The following is an 11,381-nucleotide window of genomic DNA, read 5'->3' on the forward strand; positions in this document are numbered from 1 at the left end:
TAGCATGTTTGATACATAATAACAAAACTCCCACCGAGCTCAACAAGCTAGGCTCCTAACAATCCCATCCGAGCAACATGCTCCAAAAAAACACATATGGGTAAGCCTTTCGTTAGTGGGTCTGCCAACATGCTAGTGGTAGGCGTGTACTCAATAGAAATAAGAGACTCAGCGACTTTCTCTTTAACAAAATAGTACTTTATATCAATATGCTTTGAGCGAGAAGTACTCCTAGTGTTCTTAGAGAAAGCTACTGCTGCGGAGTTGTCACAATACAATTTCAGTGGCCTCGAAATAGAGTCTACAACATTCAAAGCTGAAATGAAATTCCGCAGCCATATTGCTTGACAAGTAGCCTCATAACACGCCATATATTCAGCCTCCATCGTAGAAGAAGCTGTGAGTGTCTGCTTGACACTTTTCCCTGAAACAGCTCCTCCAGCCATCATATAAATGTAGCCTGAAGTGGACTTTTTATCATCCACGCATCCAGCATAATCGGCGTCACTGAACCCAACTATATCAAGAGTGTCAGCTCGCCGATAAGTCAACATATGATCCTTTGTACCCTGAAGATACCTCATGACTTTCTTAGCCGCTTTCCAATGGCTAAGACCAGGATCACTCAAGTATCTACCCAACACGCTGACAACAAAAGCAATATCAGGGCGTGTGCATACTTGAGCATACATCAAGCTACCAACCAATGACGCATAAGGAATGACTTTCATTTCATCTCTCTCTTTATCATTTTGTGGACATTGGGCCTTTGAGAACTTATCACCCTTCACTATCGGTGCCTTCCCAGGAGAACATGTATGCATATTGAATCTTTTCAAGATCCGATCAATGTAAGTCTTCTGAGACAAACGAAGAATACCATTAGCCCTATCTCGAAGAATCTGAATCCCAAGCACATAGGAAGCCTCGCCAAGATCCTTCATATCAAAATGGCTAGACAAAAGTTGTTTTGTCTCAGACAACAGATAAGAATTATTAGATGCAAGCAGGATGTCATCAACATACAATACTAGAAAAATATAGCTGCTCCCACTGACCTTCATGTATATACATTGATCTACTACATTCTCCTTGAAGCCATTTGCAGAGACAATCATATCGAACTTGAGATACCACTGCCTTGATGCTTGTTTAAGCCCATAGATAGACTTTTTGAGCTTGCAAACCATGTGTTTTTTGCCAGACTTCTCAAAACCAATAGGTTGAGTCATGTAAACATCTTCAAATAAATCTCAATTCAAGAAGGCAGTCCTCACATCCATTTGATTGAGTTCTAGATCAAAATAAGCAACTATAGCCATAATGATTCGCAACGAATCTTTGGTGGAAACAGGTGAAAATGTTTCTTTGAAATCAATACCTTCTCTCTGGCTATAGCCCTTAGCCACAAGCCTAGCCTTATACCTTTCCACTTGCCCATTGGAGTCACGTTTAATCTTATACACCCATTTGCATCCAATGGGTCTGCAACCTTTGGGTAATTCAACCAACTCCCAAACTTCATTTTGTGACATAGAATTCAACTCATCTTTCATTGCATCCATCCACAACACAGATTGAGGACTATTCATAGCTTCTTGATAGGTGACTGGCTCAAAAGTGTCTCCGACATCAAACTCGTGTTCCTGTAAATAGACAAGGTAGTCATTAGGAATAGCAGACCTGCGGGTTCTCTGTGATCTTCTCATCATAGCTTCATCATCCCCAATATCAAGATTTTCACCTTGTTCTTGATTTTGAGGTTCATCATGAGTTTCTGCCGGAATCTGTTCAATCACAGGGTCATCAATAGAAGCGGAAGCGACAGGTACAGGGACAAAAATACGTTCTTCCCTGAAAACAATTTCTCTTGACCCCTGACTTGAACCAAATTCATCCTCAAAATAGACAGCCCTATCTGATTCTATAACCCTGGTGGTGTGAGATGGGCAATAAAATCTGGAACCCCTTGATCCAATGGTGTAGCCCACAAAATATCCACTAATGGTCTTCGGATCAAGTTTCTTAGATTGTGGATTATAGGGCCTCACTTCTACTTTGCAACCCCAAACATGAAAATGACGCAAGCTTGGTTTCTTACTTGACCATAGCTCATAAGGCGTCTTTGGGACAGACTTGCTAAGCACTTGATTCAAGATATAAGCTGCAGTTTTTAATGCCTCACCCCATAAAAAATCTGGCAAGCTAGAATGAATCAACATACATCGCACCATGTCAAGAAGAGTGCGATTTCTCCTTTCAGCAATTCCATTCTGTTGGGATGTCCCTGGCATTGTATATCTTGCATCAATACCACATTCCTGCAAGTATTTGGCAAAAGGCCCGGGGTTCCTTCCAGTTTCATCATAACGTCCATAATACTCTCCACCTCTATCAGAGTTGACAATTTTAATCTTCTTTCCCTTTTGAAGCTCAACATTCGTCTTGAAAATCTTAAAAGCATCCAAAGATTCAGATTTTTCACGAATGAGCTCAACATGACCATACCGGGAAAAATCATCAATGAAGGTGATAAAGTATCTATAACCACCCATAGCAGGTGGAACAAAAGGCCCACAAATATCAGTATGAATAGTGTCCAATACATCTGTGCACCTGTCTGACTTGCTCTTTCTAACCTTGGCAGTCAACTTTCCTTTTATACAATCAACACAGGCAGTGAAATCAGAGAAATCAAGATCCTGAAGTACACCATCCTTCACCAATCTCTCCATTCTATCTCTAGAAATATGGCCTAAACGTTTATGCCAAAGCATAGAAGATTTCAAATCTGATCTTGCACGTTTTGACCCAACAATAGCATTAAGAGAAGAAGAACAAGAAGAAGTAGAAGTAACGGGAACAACATCATGTAAATCAAGCTTATATAAGTTTCCACATAAAGTTCCATTTCCAACCAACATAGAGTCACAATACAAAGTCAGTTTTCCAGATCCAAAATGAAGACTATAACCTAGTCTATCCAAAATAGATACAGAAATCAAATTCCTCCTAATAGAGGGTAAATAAGCAACATCATGCAACTCCAAAAAATGCCCAGTATTTAGCTGCAGTCTGACAGTCCCAAAAAATTCAACTCTGACTTTAGTATCGTCTCCCATGTATACATGCTCCTCCAACCTACTCAGTCTTCTTTGGTTTGTCACTGCTTGCAAGGAATTAGTAACATGAATTGTAGCTCCAGTATCTAACCACCAAGTGTTTGAGGGCACATCAATAATATTGGACTCTAAACAAACCATCACAAGACAATTACCTTTCTTCTCTAAGTGACCTTTGAGCTTTCGACAATCAGCTTTCTTATGCCCAAAGCATTGACAAAAGTTGCACTTCCCTTTGAAAAACCCATTCTTATGACCAGTTGAAGATGAGCTAGCTTGCCCATTTCCCTTAGGATGGTTGGCTTTCTTCTTAGGATGCTTTTGGTCACTAGAGTTGTTGGAAGTGAACTTTCTCTTGTGAGGATTGTTTGGGTTCGTCACCATGGAGATACTTCTTGCCCTACCTTTTCTCATGTCCTCCTCTTCCTTGGCAAGAATAGCAGACATCTCCCCAACAGTCCATTGCTCCTTCTGAGCATTGTAGCTTGATCTGATTGAATCAAACTGAGATGGAATACTCTCCATCACTAACCACACCATGTAATCCTCACCAAGGTCCATATCCATGGCCTTAAGTTTATGATAGTGGCCCATGAGCTTGTCAATGTGAGCCCTGATGTCACCTGAACCATCGTAAACAGTGTGATGCAGCATGTTCAAGTGTTCACTCTTCTCATTCTTTGAGAATTTCTTATACTTTTCCTTAATGGCAGCAAGAAAATCCTTTGCATTCTCAGACTTGGGAATACTATCACGAATGGATTCTTCCATGTGATATCTCATAAGCATCAAGCAACAACGATTGGAGTGTTCCCAGTCCTCGTAAGATTTCTTATCCTTCTCAGTAGCATCATCAGCAGGCTTAGATGGTGCATCAATTCTCAAGACCAAGTCCACTTTCATGAAGGTCAAGTTCATCGTGATATTTTCAATCCACTGCTTGTGGTTGGTTGCATTCAGCGTCAAGACGGCAGGAGATCTAGGAATGCTTACAGCTGAATGAGAAACAAGAGCAATAACTATTAAATACATGTTATGATAAACCATGTCATTTGTGCTCTTTTCTCATCAATATATGATCGCAAAATAACAAATGATCATTATGTATGCTAGAGTTCTTAGACAAACACACAAAATAGAACTCATACACAGGTAAGAACAATCTATTAAACATTATAATCAAATACATTAATTTACTATCGAAAGGATAGATAAATGGTGATTCATAATATTTAATAAATTTTATTCACCATATTAAGCATCCTTAGCAAGCAATTATTATCGATAGGATAAGTAATTACTTGTATGGATCTTAATGCAAATTTGGAGGATGATACAAAATTTAAATAAATTAATATTTAAATGTTCCTCATTACCAAACAATTCACATGCTTATTCTTACGACAGGCAAGAAAATAAATAATAATTGTTGACAATATATAATAAGATTTATGCCACAAAAGATTAAATACAAATACAATTATGAATAGAATTCATGGGTTAATCTTGTGCATAAACATATATAAAATAGGGTGTAAGAATAGGAGTGAAATGGTAAAAATTTGGCCAAAAAGGACACCTCACGCGCCCCCACGCGCCCCAATTTTTTTTTTTTTTTAATTTCGAAAAACGACATGTAGTTTACCAAAAAACGACATGTAGTTTAACAAAAAACGACATGTAGTTTAACAAAAACGACATGTAGTTTACCAAAAACGACTTGTAGTTTACCAAAAACGACTTGTCGTTTGTCACTATAAAAATCGACCTTCGCACGTCAAAACGACGTGTCGTCCGTACGAACGACATGTCGTTTTTGCCTGACAGAGGCAAAACGACATGTCGTTTTTATCATCCCTGTCACCCAGTTTTGACCCGTGGGTCTGCATCTCGGGTCTACGCGACCCGGTTCGTGACCCGGTCGTATAGACCATCTCCGGCCACCAAATCCGACTCTTTTTTAGGGGTTTTGCTCCACATCTCATCCTCTTTCAATTTCCGGCCTCCATTTGGGTTAAAAAACTCTCAAAATCAACAATTATATATACTTTTATCTATGAAATTTTTTTTTTTTTTTTGGAAAAAATTGGTATCCATGGCCGAAAACACTCAAAAAATTTCCCCAAAATTTTGTAAAAAAATAGTCTGAACCCATTGATGATTAATATACTAATTTTCTTCACAGCCCAATTCAAAATTTCATTGTAAAAAAAAATTGACAAAAAATTGGGGTATTTGACAATAAGCTCTAAAATCAAAAGACCTGGCTCTTGATACCAATTGTTATTTATAAATAATATTATGAGCATAAATTCATAAATCTGATTTAAATCAACATAGCATGCTCATACAATAATCCAGGAACACTTTTTATTTAGAGCATTGAATTGAATATATAGAGATGAAACATACCTGACATTGAGTCTCCAATGTTCATCCTTGAATCTCTCACGATCTACACAAGACAATATTAGAAAACAATACAAGAGAGATCTTATGGAGAGCAACCCTTACCAAACCATATGCCACAGTATTTTTTCCCAACAACATATATATTCAATATATATGTCTCATATGCCTTCTTACCCTAAGGGGTATATTGGGCCTATTGGGCTTATATTATCAGATATGGTGGACTATGATTTAATGGGCCAACCTATAGTCTTTAGGGTGCTACCATGTGCCTCAATTGCAATTAGATTAATATTAACCATCCCATTATGGTCTTTAACTATTCGTAGGCACTCTAGAAAATGATTGTGATAATGGAATTATGTTTGTAATTATATTAGTCCATATAAAATTCTAACACTAATAATATTATTATCGGCGGGTCCCGCCGCTAATGCTTATGCAGAGGTTAAAACTTGGCACCGCACCTTTCTTCTTCGCGTCTATTCTGTTCTTTTCTTCTCTGTCTTCTCTTCTACACAGTAAACCTTCGACTGCACAGCAAACCTCTGTCTCTTCTCCATTCCACATGTTTGTTTTTGGTTATATATATGTATATATATATATATATCTTAGAGCGGTTTTATTATCAGTCGGGATTGGGGAAGAAAATTCTGAATGTATCGTATGTTTAATAAATTAATGTCACAAAAGAGTCACTGATTTCTTATTTTCTTCAAAGATATCAAATTCTATTGCCTGCCGAGTATATATTATTATTATTATTATTATTATTATTATATTTAATTCTATTTCTTAAAGTAGTGAAAACTGAAAACTAGTAAGCAATTATAATTCTTCATGCATTAGAAATATATTGTGCTTAGACTAATAAGAAAAGAACCCAAACCAGTAGTGATTTTTTCATTTCTGTGCTTGGAGGTTACAGAAGATTATAGGCTATAACCCCAAATTACCAATTCATATCATTTGATATGTATGATGATATTTTTCTGATTCTTTGAGTCATGTAGCATAATTGGTTTTAAGCTATTCAGAGATTTATTTTGAGGTTAGGAGAATCCCTGGCAAGCAAATGGATTTAGAGATGTACTGAGTCAAACTGAAGAATATATATGTTGATAAATATATGCAAAGACCACCAAAATTTTTCCTCATTTGTTTGTAAATATAGTCCATAATTTCTAATAAATACATTGGAACTTGTGAATTCAGGAGTTCGGTTTTAATAAAGTCTACCTAATTGAACTGTTTAGATTTGCATACCATTTAAATTAAGCACCACCATTATCTATCTTAACAACTCACTTTTCTAATAGATTCTTGTTCCTAATGTAGGAACTATAGACAAGTAAAAATAACAGAGAAATGTACTATAGCTTCTCATCTATATGCTGATTGCTAATACTATATCTATATGGCTTATCACTTGGCTAAGTTTGCTTGGAACTTTTGGTAATTACATTGGAGAAAGAGAAGCATTAAAGTTGATAAACGATATTGGAATTACTTTGGACCTTTAATTGTGTGTTTTCTGGTCTTCTTATGTCTTGATTTATTTCCTTCAAACTGATTTTTCTTTGCTCATCAGCAACAATTATTTTTCCTCCATTTTGATGGCCTACACTAATCATGTTCTGCGCTTTGAGTTACTGATTTTCTTATTCCCAATGTATCTTGAAATAAGAAATCAGTGACATATATAACTTTGGTTTTGGCAGTGACTCTTTTGTGATTGGTCCTGGTGGCTATCATTTTCGGATTACACTTGGTGGCATTAGAAATTTCGGACTATTGGCTTGGTGGCTCAGAGGTATTTTTTATGATTTATGTTGATATCGATATTTCGGACTACTGTCACTGATTGTTGATGTATTTTGATTTTAGATTTTATATTTGGTACTTTGTTGCTGAATTATTGTTACTTGTTAGTATTTTTTAATGATGAATTTGTCTTTTTTGCATCATGTGGACAATTCTCTGTTTTGGCTTTGTGTTCTTAGTCTCTATTTATTTGGAATAGTTTTTTTAATGCTGATAATGATCTCTGTTTGTTTGGATTTATTGAAAATTTAGAAGGCTTCTTTACAAAAACAATGTCACATATTTCTAAAACATTTTCTTTTTAAAATTTGGTATTTTATTTACAACATTTTAAAATCGAAAAAAAATTATGTCACATTTCTTGTGATTAATGTTTAAAGTCCATCATTATTTTTTTTTTAAAAAACTTTTTTGCTTTTGAAATAAAAACTTTAGCAAAAAGACTAATATTTGAGAGGATTGACACAAAGATTTTAGATTTTGTCCTCTACTACCTGAAAAAAAAAAAAAAAAAAAAAAAACCTCTTGCATTGAACATGCTTCACAAAAATAGAACAATAATTAATTTTTTAAATTATTATAATTATAATTTGTAAAAATAGAACAAAAAAATTAATTAGAAGTTAATTTATTTTCTTTTTCCCGGTATGCTTATGATTGATGGTTGTTGACTACAACCATCAATTATAGGGATATCGACACAGAAATGATAAGTTTAAAATATTATTAATAAAATAATGAATGATAAAGATTAATAAAATTTATCTAATTATTTAAAAAAAAATTAGTCTAAAAGTCAAATAATAATTCATTTGTAAAATTATTATTATTATTATTACAAATTAAAAAATTATGAATAAATAATTAAATAAATAATCATTTATTTTTTATTAATTTAATTAATTAAATAATAAAAGTTTGATATAATATTATCTAATTAAATAATTTTGTTGACCCTCGATTTGGCCAACGACACGGAGTCAAAGATACGATAAGAAATGAGATGATGATTAAGAGTTTAATTTAATGGAGAAGAAGAAGAAGACAACAACGATTTATAGTGGTTCGGCCCCAAAGAACGGTAATGACCTACTTCCACTTAGTGCTATTATTAATATTGAGTCTTAATGCCGTGATCAAAGAACTCGGGTTCTTGAGTTTCATAAACCTTGGGAGAAATACAATAAGATGATCAATAATCACACTACAGTTCTCTCTCAATATTCGGGAAAAAGATGCCAAGATCATAAATCAAAAAACCAAAAGTCCCTTCCTTGAGCTATCTCACGCATATGTATAGGCTCAAGGGAGGTTACATGGGCCATTGGGCTTTAATCCTCCTTAATATCTGTGTATCAAGGTAATAAAGAGGAAATAAATAATATAATTATTACAAGATACAATCCCATAAGGGAATAATTCGAACTATATGACCAGACTGGTCATACCTAAACGTGAGATAGGGAGAAGCAATACGTAGTTGGTCAATCATCGAACAGCAGTTCCTTATTTGACTCTGCCACGCGTCAATCACATGCAAGAAATAATTGCCACGTTATCAGCAGTCGTTTTTGGGTAAACATTTGCCCCCCAAGTTTACTTTACTGCGACCAGCATAAAGTAAACTTAGGTGTCTAACCCTTCGCATGCCCCATAAAACTTGTCAGAGTCGTCATGCCTCTTCGAAAAAAGTAACCAATCATGTCCAATCAAGTCTTTTCGGTTTCCCAAAAACTTGTCTCATGGCTATTATACTTCCCCATACTTTGAAAATAGTACTTCATGATTACCTCTTTTATAGTGTCACAGTCCCTATAACGAAAACTATACATAGACCCTAATCTTTAATAGAACTTACAAGTGAAAAAGATCATACTTTATTAAAAACTTGTAAAAAGCAATGTATAAACTTACATAAACTCAAAGCAGGATATGGGATCCCATTGTTTTAAAAAGAAAACATATCTTAATTGAAATGAAAAGAGATTACATAAATAGGTGCGGAAAAATACACATAAACCATAAATAAAAGACTACATCCTCGAAATCGAACTCTCGACTCCTTGAATCCATTCATTACCGATACACATTCCCCAAGCATCCATGAATCTTACCCGCCACTATAGCTATTTTCCTGCACATATAAACAAAAAGGAATGAGCCTAATGTCCAGCAAGGAAAATCTACCACATAGTTCATTGTTATACCCAGATTTCGAGCTATGTTAAATATGACCTCGAAAGTTGGATTCGCAACGAATGGACTCGTAAAGTTTGAAGTATGCTCCAGGACTAAGTACCGAGCCTGCAAGACTCGATATGGCCTCGAAATATTCACGATCTCGAAGGGTAGCTCCCGAGATGCATCTCTCCTCAGGAATGACCTCGGATCAGGGGCTCCGAGCCTGACATACGTACGATCTCGAAGCCATGTGACCTCGGGAGATGTCATTGGCTCGAAAGCTTATGAGAAATCTGGGAGATTAAGGCCTTGGAGATATATGATAACGACTTAGAATATCTATAAGTGTTGATTATAAGGGGCGTGTTCTGCGTTTATTATTGTAAAACCCATAAAATCATGGGATATTATTCGATTAGTTATTAGCCCCTGGTCTTCAGAGGACGTTTCCTTTTTATATCGGATAGCAGGCATTTAAAGCCATTTTATTTTATTTACATCAAAAAGAGTAACTACCCAAAATATGTGGGAGAGTATTCTGCATCCTTCTCTATAAATAGAGAGGTCATGCACCATTGTAATGGACCGAAATTCTGAACCTTGAGAAAAAACTCTGAAGAATTCATTCTTAAGAATTTTTAGAGATAATCTTGAGTTTAATAACAGAGACTCGTGGACTAGGCAGATTTAACTGCTAAACCACGTAAAAATCGTGTTTTGTGTTGTTATAATTTACTTGGTCATTACTGTTTGTTGTTTACGTGCTCTTCTTTCACTGTTGACGAAAAACGGCGTCAACAGTTTGGTGCTTTCATTGAGAGCCTTAAGCATTCATCCCTGAAAAGTCATTGCCACTAACAATCAGAACACACCTGAAGAAAATTACCCAAGACGTCCTGGAAAACAGCCAATGGAGAACCCGGATGTTGAAGAGAGAAGTGGGTCTTCTGATTCCCGGGGACCACCTCCTCCACCAAGGGATGAGGATATGTATTACAATCCTGAGCGGTATGTTCCTATTGTGGAACTTGAGAACCGGCAATTGAAGCAACAATTGGCAGAGGCCAACAAACAGAATGAGGAATTGGCAAGGATAGCCGCAGAGGCACAGGTGGCTCAGCCCTTTGTGGCTTCAATCGCCGCCTCTGCTGCCCTCTGTAAAACCAAAAACATTATGAAATCAACACACGTGTTTTATGGGCCCATTAATTTTCTAATACATCAATAACAAAAGAAGAGTCGCATACCTCTGCCATCTCCTCCAACTGCTTCTTGGCTTCGGTCACCGCCTCTTCTGCTTTCTTCAACTTCTTCCCTAGATGAAGTTCAGCCTCCAATTTCTGCTTCCTGGCGTCCGCTGCGCTGGCCTCAAGCTCATTTGACTTTCGCTCCAGCTCTTTTTTTCTCTTTTTATAAGATCTCCTTATCAGTCTGCAACGACACTATATCATCTTCAAGGTCGTTCATCATACTGCTAAGCTTCTCCATGCGGGCTTCATGCTGAACGCAGACTTGATTTTTCTCCATCCACTTATTGGTCATATCCACCAAGTCAGCTTTCAGTTTGTCTCGCTCTACTTCGAGTCTAACAGTGCCCACCAGCTTCTCCTCTGTGGCAGTCACCCTCCTTTTTGCCTCTGCCATCTCTGCCTCCAACTTCTTGATGGCTTCCACAAGCACGTCCCGATTTGCCTCGGCCATCATTCTCCCTGCCCGCTCTTCTTCTAATTTCGCCATCTGCTCCGCTAGTTTAGAGCCATTCTGTATAGCTGCCGCATATTCCCGCCTTGCAGCAAACGCGCATACATAGCTCTGTGACAAAACACTTATTAAATATAACAT

The sequence above is a fragment of the Humulus lupulus genome, chromosome 2 (assembly GCF_963169125.1).
Source record: "Humulus lupulus chromosome 2, drHumLupu1.1, whole genome shotgun sequence".
NCBI classification, from domain to species: Eukaryota; Viridiplantae; Streptophyta; class Magnoliopsida; order Rosales; family Cannabaceae; genus Humulus; species Humulus lupulus.